General features: G+C 48.2%; 1 long non-coding RNA gene across 1 annotated transcript; it reads left to right on the forward strand.

The window, feature by feature from the left end:
- Window positions 1-116: 116 nt before the first annotated feature.
- On the forward strand, window positions 117-850 carry LOC140600454 (uncharacterized). Its single transcript, XR_012003737.1, has 2 exons — window positions 117-419; window positions 530-850. It is a non-coding gene; the product is annotated as an uncharacterized lncRNA (long non-coding RNA).
- Window positions 851-17707: the final 16857 nt, after the last annotated feature.

Raw genomic sequence — 17707 nt, forward strand, 5'->3', positions numbered from 1 at the left:
TCCCCCGCTCGGCCCCGCCCCTCACCCCATCGCCCGACCCCCGCCCCTCCTCCCACCTGGCCCCGCCCTCTCCCGTCCAGGCCCCGCCCCCTCCCCGGCCTGGCCCCGCCCCTCACATCCAGGCCCAGCCCCCCTGCAGAACCTGAGCCCCCTGAGCTGGAGGGGGCACATCGGCTCCGTCCCCATCCTCCCCCCTCTCCTCCCCTGTCTTCCTTCAGACTCTTCAAAAAATACTTAATATGATTAACATCCAGATCGAAGCGCAAGTCTCAGGTCCGCAGCTGGAGGGGCCTTAACGAACCTTGCCCGTTCCTTCCTCTCCACCTTTTCTCTCCCCACTCCCCACCAGGACCCAGGCAACCGCTGATCTGCTTTCCGTTACTACAGATTAAGTTTTCGCTTTCTGGCGGTTCATGGATGTAGGTACAGTTGAACCTGGGGCAATGCGGGGTTAATGCAGGATTAGGGGCCCTGACCCCCACCCCCGGGGAAAATCCTCGTCTAACTGTTGTGTGTGTCTGTGTTTAAGATTGTCTTTATTAATCCAGGAGAGACACAGAGGGAGGCAGAGACACAGGCAGAGGGAGAAGCAGGGTCCCCGTAGGGAGCCCGGTGTGGGCCTCGATCCCAGGACCCCATCAGGACCTGAGCTGAAGGCAGACGCTCAACCACTGAGCCCCTCCATCTAACTTTTGACTCTCCCCTAAACTTAAACTAATAGCTTACTGTTGACCCGAAGCCTTACTGATAACAAACAGGTGTTTGGCATATTTTGAATGTGTATATATATTACATATTATATTCTTATAATAAGGTAGAGAAAAGAAAATATTAAAGTCATAAGAGAAAATACAGTTATAGTACTTTATTTATTTTTACAATATTTTATTAATTTATTCATGAGAGACACACACACACAGAGGCAGAGACACAGGCTCCATGCAGGGAGCCCGACGTGGGACTCGATCCCGGGTCTTCAGGATCAGGCCCTGGGCTGAAGGCAGCACCAAGCCACTGAGCCACCTGGGCTACCTTAGTCCTGTATTTATTGAAAAAAATCCTATATACCATTCAAACCCCTGTTGTTCAGGGGTCAACTGTACATGTGTTTCTAAGGTTGTGTCCCTCGTATACTGCTTTAGCTACTCTCACAAGTTTTGAATATAGCTTTTTGTTCAAACATTTTCTAATTTCCGTTATGGATTCTTCTTTGATTCATGGATTAGTTAGAAATGCTTTTCTTACTTTCCAAGTATATGGATATATTTTTTAAAGATTTGATTTATTTATTCCTGAGAGACACAGAGAGAGAGGCAGAGACACAGGCAGAGGGAGAAGCAGGCTCCCTGCGGGGCCCGATGTGGGACTCAATCCCAGGACTCCAGGATCAGGCCCCGGGCCGAAGGCGTTGCTAAACCACTGAGCCACCCAGGCGTCCCAGAATATGGATATTTTTAAAATAATTGTTCCTGTTAATTGGAGAAGTGACTGCATTACGATCAGCAAACATACTCTGTCTTTTGAAATTCGTCGAAACTTGCTTTAGGACCTCAGACACTTTTCTGACTGCCTACTTCTCACTGTCTCTGCTGCTCCGTCACGTATTCTCTTAGCATCCTGTACTTACCCATGACAGTGCCCATCGCCACTGCTCATTACTTGTCCTGTGTCCCCTTTTCTTTTTCCCGTAGATTAAAACCTCTTCGAGGACAAAGACCATGTTTATCTTTTCCCTTATTCTTCCTTAATTCTTTGCTTAGTGTCTGGTGTATACTAACCCATTAGTAAAGGTCTGTCTAATGAATGAATACATGCATTTCATTACAGAAGTAATTAATCAAAAATATTTGAAAACCGGACAAACGCAATAAAAAATAGAAATTAAAAATTTTAAATCCATAAATAGTACCCTACTACTTTATTTTATTTTTTAAAGATTTTATTTATTTATTCACAAGAGACACAGAGAGAGAGAGGCAGAGACACAGGCAGAGGGAGAAGCAGGCTCCACACAGGGAGCCCCACGTGGGCCAGGCCCTGGGCTGAAGGCAGCTCTAAACTGCTGAGCCACTGGGGCTGCCCAATACCCTACTATTTTAAATACCATTGTTGGCATTTTTTCTTAAGTTTTTGGATTAAACATAATGAACATTTATTTCTCATAAATCAGCTGAAGGTAGGCTGATATGGCAGCCCTAGTTGCTCTGCTCTCTCCAGATGCCTCACCCCCCTCCACATGGTATTTCTTTCTTTCCAGTCCTTTCTCCTATGTGGATTTTTAAAAAAAATAAACACTGAAGTAATAGAATATATATACTTTGACATCTTGCTTTTAGATGATAAGTACTTTCATGTCATTATGTACAAATAAAGGGAAACATAGCATGCAGCTAATGATCAATGTTAGGTAGAAGACTGAAAGTTTAATATGAATGAAAACACTCGAGTAAGTCCTGGGATGGGGCCTGATAAACCCCCAGACGGTTAAGCAATCCCAGAGCTGAGGGGACGCATCTAACTTTGCAGAACCCTAGGATGGTGACCGGAATCCAGAGAGACGACGGCTGAGTGGTTTACGTCCAGGCAGAGGGGGCCTTGGGCAGCCTGAGAGAATCCCTTTCCCAAAGTGCAGGATAGAAGCCACCTAATGATCTCTTAGCAGTGGGAGGGGCACAGGGCCCGAGAGTAGAGAGGCAGAGCTGGACGTGGACAGAGCTTGTCACCTGGACCTTGAACTTCTGGCCTCCAGAGCTGTGAGACATTTCTGTTGTTTTAAGCTACCCAACTTGTTGTGTTTTGTTACAGTAGCCCTAGGAGATGGACGCACATGTGATATAACATTCAGCGTTGCTAAACATTTAAGAAATCAAAAATAAAACAAATCAATGTTTTTTTAATAGTACCGTTAAATTTGTTAGATATCAGGATAAAGCCAATCACAGGTAAGAATGAGAGAAGGGGCACCTGGGTGGAGCAGTAGGTTGAGCGTCGGACTCTTGGTTTCCACTCAGATCATGATCTCAGGATCATGAGATGGAGCCCCACATAAATCTTAAAAAAGAAAAAAAAAAAAAAAGAATGAGAGGAGAGAAGAATATCCATACAAGGATGGTGATGTAAATAGGGTAATGATGTAAGGATGTGAATGGTCGGGGGGACTCAGCCGCAGGGCAAGGCTGTTGGCAATGTCTATCACAAGCCATAAATACATAGAAACCCCTTGACTCAAAATTCGGTTTAAGGGAGGAACCTAGTGAAATAATCAGACTTGTTGGGAAAGACATGAATAAGTATGTTTACTATGGCATTTACAATAGTCATATATTTTTTTAAGATTTTATTTGTTTATTCATGAGAGACACAGGCAGAGGGAGAGGCAGGCTCCCTGCGGGGAGCCCGATGTGGGACTCGATCCCGGGATTCCGGGACCCCGGGGTCACGCCCTGAGCTGAAGGCAGGTACTCAACCCCTGAGCCGCCCAGGTGCCCCACGATAGTCCTATTTGGAAGCAAGTAATGTGTAACAATAGGAAACTGATTAACTAATAAAAGTACCGCGCAATGGAGTGCCCTGCAGGTGTAAAGCCTGCTGCTGTAGGAGTGTTTTTATCGACATGAAGAGATGTACGTTCCATTTGATTGGGTGAAGATATCAAGAGACCAAAGAGCCTACATCATGATCATATATCTATACCTATATCTATCTATATCTATTTATATTGATATCAATATCTATATCTCTACATATGAAAGCTTGAAGAGTCATATAATAAAATGCTAAGGTTTGTTATATATGGGTGATGGGATCATAAATGATTATAATTTTCTTCTGAGTGTTTACATGGAGTTTTCTAACTTCTCTGCAATTAATATGTCTCTCTTTGTTATATAAAAATTCTCTTGTTAAAACATTTCATCGTAATTGATAAGCAAGAGAGTGACAGTTGGTTAGCTCATGTAATACTGCGGCTCACTCAGCAACACTTTAAAATTATTATTATTTTCTAAAATTTTGCTGTTTTCTTTTAAAGATTTTATTTATTCATGAGAGACATAGAAAGAGAGAGAGAGGCAGAGGCACAGGCAGAGGGAGAAGCAGGCTCCATGCAAGGAGCCCGACGTGGGACTCGATCCTGGGACCCCAGGATCATGCCCTGGGCTGAAGGCAGGGACTAAACAGCTGAGCCACCCAGGGATCCCCTAAAATTATTATTATTTTTACTATTAGGTGCTTCCCCACAAAGACCTAAGGCCAGGTCGCTGCCCAGATATACTACTTGGACACGAGGTTAGCCTGGGAGAGCTCTCCGCATGGTAGGAGCTGGTGTGTGGATCTGTTTTCGACGCGACAGGCTGACCTGTCTGTGGTCCTAGCTGTGCCCGGATTGCCTTGATGACGGCCTGGGCTCACCCCACTTTCCGAGCGGATGCGGTCCTTCCTCCTTGGGTCCAGACTGCTCTTCTGATTCCTGAGGGCATGGCTCAGCCTCGCTTAGTACCCGCTTGCTAAGGGCCTGCCCTGCGTCACTCTATCTTTGGTACCAACAGTCAGCTCGCTACCATGGGATTTTTTTTTCTTCCCCTCCTTTCCTTCAACTTGAAGAAAACCCCCTCCTGCTCATTTTCCCTGCTGTCCTGCCCGTGTAAATCCCTGTAAGGCTGGACAGAATTCTCTCTCCCCTGTAACTTGGGAAAGGCAGGTGAACTGGTGTGTGGCAGGATCTGGGATCGCCAGAGGACACAAAATACTCCTCATAGAGGTGTCCCGGTAGCAGGTTTACGGTAGGTCATCACCAGGATCCTGTCACCCTGTCCACGTACGCGTGCACACGTGCGCATAAACACGTCCAAATAGCGAGAACTGTAACGCGCTCTATAGTTGTTGTCTTATTATCAGGGATGCTTTTGGTCCTCTCTTCACTTTGATTGTCTTGAGCACGTCAGCGAGGTGGAAACAGAAGTGCAAGGACCGTGGGGCCGCGTTTCCTCTGGCGGAGGGCCTGTGACCGCGGCCCAACCCTGTGACTGCGGCCTAACCCTGTGACCGCGGCCCAACCCTCACCGAGCGCAGGCCCTGCCTGGTATTTTTCTTTCATTAGGGACCATTGACTTTCTGGAGGGAGGAGTGATGTTTACCGCACACCTGGCGCATGTCAGGGACCCTGATAGCCGCTTTGGCTTCTAAAGAGCAGCTTCAAAGACCTTGGGCTCCTTGTTTTCTCTGAAAATGGTGCCTTTCTGGGTGGTTCTGAGGAATCAGTGAAGCAAGCGTGGCACCGGGACTGGCGTTGCCGGCAGCCCGTGGCTGATTCATCCACCAGCGGCTCTGGGCTCACCTGGTGACAAGTAGGGAGGGTGACCTCGCAGGATCGCTGCCCTCCCTGGAGCAGGTCCAGTCCTAACTCGGTGCCCGGGGGTCGAAGACCGCGACAGCAGGAGGCCCAGGTTATCCTGCCCTCTCCCGGGGGAGGGGTAGGGGCTGCCCCCGAGGCTCCTGAGTGCCTGGGAAGGGCTGAGTGCCCCGCTGGGCACTGGACGGCCTGTCGCTGGAGGCCGCGGTGGGGCCCGGCAGGCCCGGCTCCGAGTGACACTGTGCCCTCCGCACTGGCGGCGGGGACCCGGGAGGTGCTGGCCCTGCCCTGAGCACCCAGAGGTGCGGGAACCTGGTGGTGGAGGCCTGGTGGTGCTGCAGGGGCACGGTGGGGGGGGGAGGGAGAGGGTGCTATCAGGGTCAGACCGCAGGGGCGGAGGGGGGGAGGCAGCTATCAGGGTCAGGCCGCAGGGGTGCGGGGGGAGGCTGCTATGAGGGTCAGGCTGCAGGGGCGCGGGGTCCGGGGGAGGCAGCTATCAGGGTCAGGCTGCGGGGGTGCGGGGGGAGGCTGCTATGAGGGTCAGGCTGCAGGGGTGCAGGGGGGGAGGCAGCTATCAGTGTCAGGCCACAGGGGCAAGGGAGGGAGGCAGCTACCCTGGGTGGGGCTGCAGGGGTGTGGGGAGGAGGCAGCTACCCTGGGTCAGGCTGCAGGGGCGTGGGAGGTGGGGAGGCAGCTCTCAGGGTCAGGCCACAGGGGTGTGGGGAGGAGGCAGCTAACCCGGGTCAGGCCACAGGGCAGGGGCGAGGAGGGCTGGGCCCAGAGCGGAGGCCGAGAAGCAGGACGGCGGCGTCTGGCCAGCGGGGTGTGGCTGGGCCAAGAGGGGCAGCAGGAGGCCGCACCCCGCCAGCCCCGTGGGGTGTCCTGACCGGCGACGGGGCCACGCCCACCTGGTCAGATCCCTGTACCCACCTTCATAAAAAAACTTGCAAAGTGGCAAATTTTCCGACAGATTAAGATACATCGAAAACACATTGTTTTGAAGGTGGAAATAGGTGGGATCGTCTGCTTTTCCACTTTTCAGTCCGCCGCCAAATTTCCCTTAAGGACCTCGTCCTGCTTCTCATAGCGAGGTCAAGAGAAACGACCGCCCTGGGGAGGGAAGCTCCTGACGGAGGCCCGAGGCCCGGGGCGTCGCCCTCCACCTGCAGGGAGCAGGGCCCGCCTGAGAGGTGGCAGGTGGCCAGCCCGCCCCGCCCGCCCCTGCCTGGGCCGGTTTCTCTCTGCTTCCTGCCCAGATTGTCAAGATTAGCAAGATCCATTCCTAAGAATGGGCACTGAGTTTTGCAAAAATTGTTTTCCTACATTTATGAAGATGATCACGGGCTTTTCTTCCTGTGAATATAATGAAATGTGTTAATAACATTTATTTTTTCATTAATGACAGGTATAATGTAGAAGCATCTTTACATTCCTCAGCTAAATCATACTTGGTCCTGATACGTAGTTCCTTTTTTTTTTTAATTTTTATTTATTTATGATAGTCACAGAGAGAGAGAGAGAGAGGCAGAGACACAGGCAGAGGGAGAAGCAGGCTCCAAGCACCGGGAGCCCGACGTGGGATTCGATCCCGGGTCTCCAGGATCACGCCCTGGGCCAAAGGCAGGCGCCAAACCGCTGCGCCACCCAGGGATCCCTGATACATAGTTCCTTTTAGCACTGCTGGGGCCAACCTGCTGGTGTTTTATTTATTTATTTATTTATTTATTTATTTATTTATTTATTTATTTATTTTATTTTTTAATTTTTGCTGGTATTTTATTTAGGATTAAAAGATACTGTTCTTGGGCGCCTGGGTGGCTCCGTTGGTGAAGTGTCTGCTTTGCGCTCAGGTCAGGACCCAGGGTCCTGGGATCGAGCCCTGTGTCGGGCTCCGTACTCAGCAGGAAGCCTACTTCTCCCTCTCCCTCTGCCTTTCCCCCCGCTGGTCCTGTCTAGCTCTATCTCTCGGTGAAATAAATTTAAAAAAACTTTTTTTTTTTTTAAAGACACTGTTCATGAATGAGAAAGGCCTCATGGAGATGTGGGTACAGTACGGTGACCATATCATACTGTGTTGTGTATTTGAAAGTTGCCAAGCAGATCTTAAAAGTGTTCATCACAAGGAAAACGGTTTTGTGACAATGTGTGATGATGCATGTTCCCTAGACTTACTGTGGTGATCGTTTTGTGAAATATACCAACGCTGAAAAAATGCGAGTGTTGAATCATTCTATTGTACAACTGAAGCTAATATAATGTCCTGTGTCAATTATGTCTAAAGAAAAAAAAGAAAAAGGGAAATGAGAATGACCTATATAGTTTTCTGGCTTGTGCTTTTATTTTTTTTTAAAAGATTTTATTTATTCATTCATGAGAGACAGAGAGAGAGGCAGACACACAGGCAGAGGGAGAAGCAGGCTCCACACAGGAGCCCGACGTGGGACTCGATCCCGGGACCCCGGGGTCATGCCCTGGGCCGAAGGCAGACGCTCAACCGCTGAGCCCCCGGGCGCCCCTGCCTTGTACTTTTCTCGGCTCTGGATTCCACGTTATGTAAGATTATAGAATCCTTCCATTTTCTATAGTCTACATTTATTTGTATTTATTTATGTTTTAAAGATTCTATATATTAGGGAGAGAGCACGCAGCGGGGAGGCGTGGAGGGAGAGGGAGCGGACGACAGAAGCACAAGCAGACTCTGCGGCGCTCGATGCCTCCACGGGGCTCAGTCTCCCAGCCCTGAGATCAGGCCAGAGCTGGACCCAAGAATTGAGGTCTGCGCTGCCTGGGCCACCCAGCACCCCAGTACCTGCGGGCAAGGGAGCTTGGGGGAGGAAGTCTCTGCTTGTGTCGCGCTGACTGGGCAGCTAGTCTAATTATCAGTGGGTCCCCCATCTTCTGTCTCTGCCGCGGCTTGGATGGTAACTGTTTGGGGTCTTGCTTCAGCTTACGTCCCTGACCCGGGGACCCATCCCGCTCCCGCCTCCTTTAGGGCAAGCTCAGCCTTGGCCACAGCCCCCGAGTCCACGCAGGGGTGGGCAGCTGCTCTTGCTTGTAGCCGGCCCCTCCCGGCCGGTGCGGCAGGTTGGGCAGCTGGTGCAACTATCCGAATATTCTCAGAGTTTGTGCATCCCCTGCACGTGCTTAGTACCATGTTCCTATTTTGTTGATGATCTTTAAAAAAGTACAGTCACGTCTTAGACGATCTGATGGCCTCACTCTGTATCGATTCTCCCAGGTGATTACAGGACGCGCGTTTGCATCTGTCTACCACCACCTCGGCGCTGAGTCCTGGCCCCAAATGTCTTTTTTGCCCCCGGGACTTATAAATCGAAGTATTTTCTCTAACTGCAATCTTGGGTAGGTCAGTGAACCAATCTGCAAAAACAGTCTTAAGCCTGCAAGTTCCTCCTCGAAAGAAGCCCACACGTTCTGCAAGTGTCAACGTCACGGTTCGGGGTCACTCCGGGAGCACCCGTCTCGCAAAGGCTCCTCTAAGGGTCGCCCCTTGCTTCGTGTGGGTTTTTCCTGCACGGTCGCCTCCGAATCTACAGTGGAATCTGCACCAACACTGGCTTCCAGTCCCAGGGCTTTGCTGCAGGTGAGCGAGGGTCTCCCGAGGCCTCGGGGTGCAGGAGAACAGAGGGTGCGAGCCCCCCAGAAGGCGCCGCGGTTTGCACGTTGCACCTCCAGGGCCCGGCAGCAGGGGTCACTACACGAAAAGTTATGATCGGGTGGCAGGTTCCCACGGCTTCGGGTGTGAGCTCGCCCGCCCGGGGCTGGGGTCTGTGGGCTGCAGGGCTCAGACATCCCTGCGGCCTCTGCACGGTCAGCCGCTCCCCGGGGTGCGCTGCTGCGAAGGGCAAATCAGGTTCATCTATTTCAGACTGTTCTTTACGAACCATACCAAGAACATAATAAAATATCCCCATAAAGCCCAAGGACCAGATCTGTGTTTTAGCTACTTGACGTCTTGAGAGTTCCAGCAATGGCTTCAGGTCTTCTGGTTCTCCCCACGGATGCCAGTGGCCCACCAGTCCTTCAGGGGCCCCGGGCCCCAGGATAGAGACCAGGAGGGATCCTTACACGCCCGTGAGCCTTCTCTAAGTCTTGTTTCCTCCTAAGAGTCTGAAACAAAGAGTGACCCACCACCTTGGGCAGATCATTTCCTCTCCTTGGCCTCTCAGTTTTCCCAACCAAAAATGAGGTTAAATCAGTGTTGATAAATGTCTCTACATGAGGTGATGCCAATCCTAAAGTCAACAAAAAACAAGCTCTCAAAACAATGCAGGTATTTTTTCTTAAATGTATTTAAAAACATGCAATAAAATAGAGACACGCACATACTGTGGTTATTATTTTGTAATAAGCTACCTTTGAGGGCTGGTGACTCAGGCCTGGGGAGAGGAGGCGGAGGGTATGCTGCGGACAGGCAGGGGTGGGGGCCTGCCATCCACGGGATGACCGCTACCCCGTCAGGCCTCCTGTGATTATCACACAATTTTGTTAGAGTTTGTGCTTTTTGTTCTTTGTGCAAGAAAAATGAATATTTTCACTCTCTTATGAGATTAAATGACATATAAATACATTGAAGTAGTTTGTGTAGCATTTAACCTCCTCGTGAGACCATTTTGGCTGCCTCATTAAAGCCAAGTGATCTTGCTCATGTTCCGTCCATGGAGGGTGATTTAAAAAAATGCTTTATTGTGTGTGTGTGTGTGTGTTTTAAAGATTTTATGTATTTATTCATGAGAGACACAGAGAGAGGCAGAGACACAGGCAGAGGCTCCCATGCAGGGAGCCTGATGTGGAACTCGATCCCGGGACCCCGGGGTCACGACCTGAGCCGAAGGCAGATGCTCAGCCTCTGAGCCACCCGGGCTGTCCCTCTGAAACTTTTATTATCACATTTTCCTTTCTGTCTGTTCTCCTCTTAGTTTTTATTTATTTAATTAATTCATTTTGAAGATTTTATTTATTGGAGAGAGAGAGCACATGAAATGGGGTGCAGGGCAGAGGGAGAGGGAGAAGCAGATTCCCCGCTCTGCAGGGAGCTGGATGCAGGGCTCCATCCTAGGACACTGGGATCGTGACCTGAGCTGAGGCAGATGCTCAACCACTGAGCCCCCCAAGAGCCCCGCTCAGTGATTTTTATTTTGTTTATCCCAATCAGTGGACCTCTGCTTTAAGAAGCAGGGTGCTGAATGCTTAGTGGCTGGGCCACGGGCTGGCTCTGGCTGCCTCTCTCTACTGAAGGCCCTGGCTCCCATTGGACAGTTCTCTCCCAGAGCTGTGGGTCGCTCTGGGTTCCGGCAGCCACTGCCCCCTGTTCTTCCCCAGATCTAGAGACAGAAACAGCTCCCATGATGCTAGTTGCAAGGTTCAGCACAGGATCCTTGCTTTCCTTTATTCCCGTTAGAAGGTGGAGGAGGGTCAGCACAGTATGCTCCAGGCTGTGAAGACACTTTAAGACTGAAAGGCGAAGCAGGCCCCTCCATACCATTTACAGTTCATTCAGGGTATCTTACCGACGGGGGAACCGGGTGGGCAACTAGAGGGGGTGCGGCTCCTCTCCACCAAGTCCAGGCCTTCATGCTCAGGTTTTTAGAGCAAAGGGCCTGGTGTTGAGGTCACGGGGTAGTTATCTAAAATGGGGCCTTCTGTGCACCAGTCGTCCCTACTGGTTAGCTAAGGTGGGGCCTTGTGTATGCCACTTTAGGGAAGATCAGAACAAGCCTTCCCATGTTCTGGTCAGGGCATATAGTAACCTCTATGGGGCCTGGAACGTGGAGCCCTGAGCAAGGTCATTGTGGGAACATGAACAAGGTGGAGGCCCAAAGACGGAGTCATTGTTGTCAGCACCCCTACACCTGTTCACATTGTTGTAGCTCATCTCTTTATTGTATTCTCCTCATTTATGCCCCTGGATGTGCCCCTGCTTATAAGTTCAGACTCTTCCTTTGAGTCCTTTGTGCCCCAGTGTTAGTTTTTTTTTTTAAGATTTTATTTATTTATTTATTTATTTATTTATTTATTTATTTATTTGAGACAGACACACACACACACACAGAGAGAGAGAGAGAGGCAGAGACACAGGCAGAGGGAGAAGCAGGCTCCATGCAGGGAGCCCGACGTGGGACTCAATCCCGGGTCTCCAGGATCACACCCTGGGCTGAAGGCAGGCGCTAAACCGCGGAGCCACCAGGGCTGCCCCCCAGTGTTAGTTTTATAAACATCTTGCTCAGCCTTAGGAGTCCTGGAGGGTCCCTCAGATGTTACTGAGTTTTCCAAGAAGGACTTTCCAAGGTCCTTCCTTGGGGACCCTAGGAACATGGAAGTGGAAAAATAAGGTTTTGTAAGCAATTATGTAGCTTCCTTCTTACCCTTTTGGCCCTTTATTCCCCACCTCACCCTTCCCCAGAAGCCCTAAAACCTTGTCTTTTTTTATTTTTTATTTTTATTTATTTATTTATGATAGGCACACAGTGAGAGAGAGAGAGGCAGAGACACAGGCAGAGGGAGAAGCAGGCTCCATGCACCGGGAGCCCGATGTGGGACTTGATCCCGGGTCTCCAGGATCGCGCCCTGGGCCAAAGGCAGGCGCCAAACCACTGTGCCACCCAGGGATCCCTAAAACCTTGTCTTTATCGGGTCTTCCTCAAGCAGCCCAGGGATGTGTTCTGGAAGGAGAAGGTGATGAATAGATGTTCCAGTCTGTTCTGAGGGCCCAAGCCGCTTTAGGACAAGAACCACAGCAAGATATAATGTTAAGATATAGATATCAGTTACCAAAAAAACATACTTTATATGGTTTGTATAAAGTCCCAAACCAGGTAAAACTAATTGTGGAGTTAGAAGTCAGGACACTGGACCATTGATAGATGAATGGATAAGGACGGCCTCTGCTTTACCCATTCATCTCTTAAATAGAGAGAACACGCTGAAGGTTGCCAGAGGGGAGGAGAGTAGGGGGATGGGTGAAAGAGGTGAAGGGGGTTAAGAATACATTTGTTGTGATAAGCACCGAGTAACATGTAGAATTGTTGAATCATATCGTTTACCTGAAGCTAACGCTATGTTATTTACACCTGAATTAAAAAAAAAGAAGTATGAATAGTGGTTACTCTTGGGGAGAGGGTGGATAGCTCCAGTGAGAGGGCACAAGGGGGCTTCTAGGAGCTGATAAAGTTCTGTGTTTTCTGTTTGCTAGTTTTACATATGTATTATGTTTGTGAAAATTCATCAAGTTGTACATTTATGGTTTGCTCAGTTTGTCATAGGAATGCTGTGCTCCAATTCAAGTTTCTATTTTTTTTTTAAGATTTTATTTATTTATTCATGAGAGACACAGAGAGAGAGAGAGGGGCAGAGACACAGGCAGAGGGAGAAGCAGGCTCCGTGCAGGGAGCCCGATGTGGGACCCGATCCCGGGACCCCAGGATCACATCCCGGGCCAAAGGCAGGCGCTAAACTACTGAGCCACCCAGGGATGTCCATCAGTTCAAGTTTCAAGAAATACTTATGCTATTTCCAACAGGACAAAAACTGTAAGTCCAGGAATAGGCCTCAGCAGATACGCAAAACCTTTATGGGGAGCATAAGAGAAGACCTAAAACACAGAAAGTGTAATGGTTAATTTTATGTGTCAACTGGGCTAGATTATGGTACCTAGTTGTTTGGTCAAACAGCAATCTAGATGTTGCTGTGGAGGTGTTTTTTAGATGAGATTAACATTAAATCAGTAGACTTTGAGTAAAGCAGAATAATTCCATAATATGGGTGGGCCTCATCCAATCAGTTGAAGGCTTTAAAAGAAGAGACTGAGGGGGCACCTGGGTGGCTCAGTTGGCAGAGCATGCAACTCCTAATCTCAGGGTCGGGTGTAGAACTTACTTAAAAAAAAAAAAAAAAAAAAAAAAAGAATAAAAAGAGAAGAGACTAAAGTCCCCAGTGGAGGAAGGAACTCTGTCTTTAGGCTTCCTTAGGACTCAAGACTGCAACATTTACTCCTGCAGGCATTTCCCGCTGGGCTGCCCTGCAGATTTTGAACTTGCCAGTCTCCCATAACTGTGTGAGCTCATTCCTTAAAATGAATTGCTCTCTGTATATACATGTGTGTACACGCGTGTCCACTCGTGTGCACACACACACTCCATTGGTTCTGTTTCTTGGGAGAAACTAGACCAATACAGAGAGTTATACTCTATTTATGAATGAGAACAATTTTCTACCAAATCATAAATTATAAATTTAATGGGATTTAAGTCAATCTTTGAGTAGGATTTTCATGAAATTTAACAAAATTAATGCTAAAGAGTTAAAGGATTAAGAAAAACTAAGAATTTTGAAGAAGAATATGGTGGGGATATTAGTCTTAGGTTGCTAAAGCTTAGCATAAAACTGTAGAAATTAAAATTGCAGGGGCGCCTGGGTGGCTCAGTTGGTTAAGCTTCTGACTCTTTTTTTATTTATTTTTTATTTATTTTTTATTTTTTATTTTATTTTTTTTAAGCCTCTGACTCTTGATTTCAGGTCAGGTCATGACCTCAGGGTCATGAGACTGAACCCTGCGTCGGGCTCATGACCCTGACCCTGAAGTGGAGCCTGCTTAAGACCCTCTCTCTCCTCCCTCTGCCACCTCCCCCTCGCCACTCACTCTTTCTCTCTCTTAAAAATATTAAAATTGCAAGTTATGTAGAGGGATACATTTGTGAGGTCCCCATTTGTACATGGGAACTTGAATTTAATGGTGAGGCGTTATGAATTATAGAGAATAACGGACTATTCAATAAATAGGCTGAGACTCTCCATAATGGCTTTCTACAGAGAAAAAAATTAAATTGAAATCCCTCTCTCATAGCACATACAAGATAAATCCCATATAGATTAAAGACCAAAAGTAGAAAAGCGTAAAACTTAAAAAACACAGAAGAATATTTTTGTAAAGTAGAGATAGACTTCTCAAATAAATCCAAAAACTCCCATGAACCAATTTGACAATATTAAGATTAAAATCTGGGAAATACTAAAACATTTCATAACCAAAGTTAAAAGACAAGCTATAGACTGAGTGAAGATGTTAGCAATGCACACAACTGACAAATTATTACCACCCCGGAAATATATAGATTTGCAAATCAAAGAGTAAAAAACAAATAATCTAGCAGAAAATTGGCAATGGATATGAATGGATGATTCATAAAGAATCTGAATATCCACAAACTTATGGACAGATGCTCAGCTCCACTGGTAATCAGAGAAATACCCACTAGAACAACCTAATATTTTATTTCATTAAAAAAATTTTTTTTTAGGGCAGCCCCGGTGGCTCAGCGGTTTAGCGCCACCTTCAGCCGAGGGCCTGGTCCTGGAGACCTGGGATCGAGTCCCACGTCGGCTCCCTGCGAGGAGCCTGCTTCTCCCTCTGCCTGTGTCTCTGCCTCTCTCTCCCTCTCTGTGTCTCTCATGAATAAATAAATAAAATTTAAAAAAATTTTTTAAAGTAGGCTTTATCCCCAATGTGGGGCTTGAACTCATGACCCTGAGATCAACTGTCCCATGCTCTACCTGACTGAGTCATGCAGGCACCCCTAAAATAAGATAACATTTTATAATCATTATATTGAAAAATAAAAAAGAAATCTCATCTACTGAGGGCTGGTGAATGTATGGGTAGATGGGAACTCTTACAGACTGCTGGTAGGAATCTAAGTTAACTGTTTTGAAGAATAATTTATTAATGTCTAGGGGAGTTGTATATATATATATACAACCCAGCATTTCCACTCTAGTCTATCCCCTAGAGAAACTCGCACACCAGTGCACAGGAACGGCCATTGCATTTCTCCATAGAGGGGAAAAGTGAGAACAACCTAAATGTTCCTCACTGGGTATGTGCTGTGTTATTGCCTATACTTTCTCTTTGTTTGAACAGTTTCCTCCTCCTCTTTCCATTGTCTCTGTCTCTCTGTCTGTCTGGCCCTGGCGGGTGGTGGGTGTGGTGGGAAAGCCCCAGAACTGGGATCAATGTAGGCAGAAGCCCAAAAAGCATGAGTCTATGTATGAGGAATGTGTATAGAAGCCTCTGAAGCTGGTCCTGAAAGTGGGAGGAAACAAGGCCACTGTCAGGTTGAGGATGCATTAAAAAAAAATTGGGAACCACAGACAGCAACAAGTTCTGAAGAATTTAACACCCACTATATGCAAGGTGATAAAGACACAACCCAATCGCTTTAAATAAATTCAAGCATCAGTCCACATCCAGATTGATTCTACCCCAGAAACTAAAAAAAAAAAAAAAAAGAAACAACAACCCAGGTTTACGTTTATTGAGATATAATTCACATACCATATAATTCACCCATTTGAAGTATACACTTCAGTTTCTTTTAGTGTGTTCACGGAGTTGTGCAACCATTAGTATAAGCAATCACTGCTGACTTTATTTGATTTTTTTTTTTTGGCTTAAAACAACAAAAATGTGTTCTTTAATAGGGAGACTAGAAGTGAGAAATCAAGGTGATGACAGAGTGGCTTCCATCTGGAAGCCCCGAGCAGGAATCTGTTTGATATCTGTCTCCCGCCTTCTGGCAGCTGCTGGCAGTCCTTGGTATCCTCGGCTCACGGCTGCATCACTCCGATGCCTGCCTCCACCTTCACACGGCCTTCTCTTCGGCGTGTCTCTGCGTGTTCTCTCCTCTTCTCATGTGGATACGTGTTACTGGATTTAGGGTCCATCCTAATCTAGTATACAGGCTGGGACGTAATCTCAGCCTCTTTGAGGACAAAAAAAATGTTCATGACAAACAAGGACAGGAAAAGGAAAAGAGAAAGAAATGAGGAAAGCAGGTCTAGATGAAGAAAAAGGGTGGAGGGAATCAAAGAAGAGTATTAAAAGAAGCAAAATGGGGAGGTGGGGTGGGGTGGGGTGACTGGGTGACGGGCACTGAGGGGGCACTTGATGGGATGAGCACTGGGTGTTATGCTACATGTGGGCAAATTGAACTCCAATAAAAAATAAATAAAAAAAAATAAAAGAAGCAAAATGAAGACCTTATGGAGAATGAAGCGGAATGCCTCTGAGGTCAGGCTCCTAGAATCCTAGAAGTCTGAGTACTTCTGAAGAGCCTCCTGGAAGCTCTTTAGCTAAGCAAGAAGGACAACAGAGCTTTTCTTTTTTTTCCTTTCTTTTTTTTTTTAGACTTAATTTTTTTTAGTGCCGTTTTACGTTTATAATAAAATCGAGAGGAATGTAGAGATTTCCCATATATCCTTGCCCTTTCTCAAGTGCGGCTCCCCCATTATCAACACCACTCGCCAGAGTAGTACATTCGTTACCAAGATGCTCCTCCCTTGACTCATCTTCATCCCCCAAGGTCCTGCGTTTACATTAAGTTCAGTCTCCGTGTTGGACATTCCATGGGTTTGGTCAAATGTACGATAACGTAGATCCTTCATTATGTGACCATACAGAGTGTCTGTGCTGCCCCGAAAGTTCTCTGGGTTCTGCTCATTCGTCTCTGCCCCCTCTCCCACTCTGGGCAACCCCTGATCTTTTCATTGTCTCCGTAGTTTTGCCTTTCCCTCCAGAAGCTTTCAACCCGTGGAATCCACTGCAGAGAAAGAACCCAAGAACCTTCTTTTCATTGCCTGAGATATTGGAATTTTCTAAAATTATTAAAACATTAGGGATTTCAGTACCGTAAAAGAGGAGATCTAGGGCAATGACCGCCAGTCCGCAGAGGAACCGAAGGACACCTTAGAGTCGATGTGTACCAAGGCCGCGCTTTACGACGACCCGGACCGGCTATTAGAGAGCTCAGCCAGGCTGCTGCGCGCGGGGTGCAAGCCCTCGGCCCGGCCCGCGCCCCAGTCCTGCGTAGTCCTCACGACGGACTCAGGAAAGGCTGGAGGCTTGCAGGGTGAATCAGCCCCCTGCGGGGTTGGGGGGCCGTGGCTGCGGGCCAGGGGGACAGGAACCTGCCGACACTGGTGCGGAAGCCTTCAAGATTCCCACGGAGCAAAACAAATGGGAAGGCAGAGAGATGCTTGAACAGAGGTAGGGCAGTGATTTAGGGAGAGCGGCGCGGACTGGCCCGTGGTGGGAGCACCTGGAGGCAGCGGACGGGGGGCGAGCGCCGGTGAGCCCATCCCACAGGCCAAGGGCCCCCAGGCCTGGGCTCTGAGCAGCCCGCGGGAGGCCCAAGAGCCAGGTCACGGCGTGCACTGGAGGCTGCGCAGGGGCTTCAGGGGAGCAAGTGCCAGGAGAGCCGGAGCTGCGCCCCATTTACCCAGTGTGGCTTTGCGCTGGTCACACCGGCCCATCTGCCCTTGGAACTGAGTTGTGGAGCCAGAGCC

Source organism: Canis lupus, chromosome 11, assembly GCF_048164855.1.
Source record: "Canis lupus baileyi chromosome 11, mCanLup2.hap1, whole genome shotgun sequence".
NCBI lineage: Eukaryota > Metazoa > Chordata > Mammalia > Carnivora > Canidae > Canis > Canis lupus.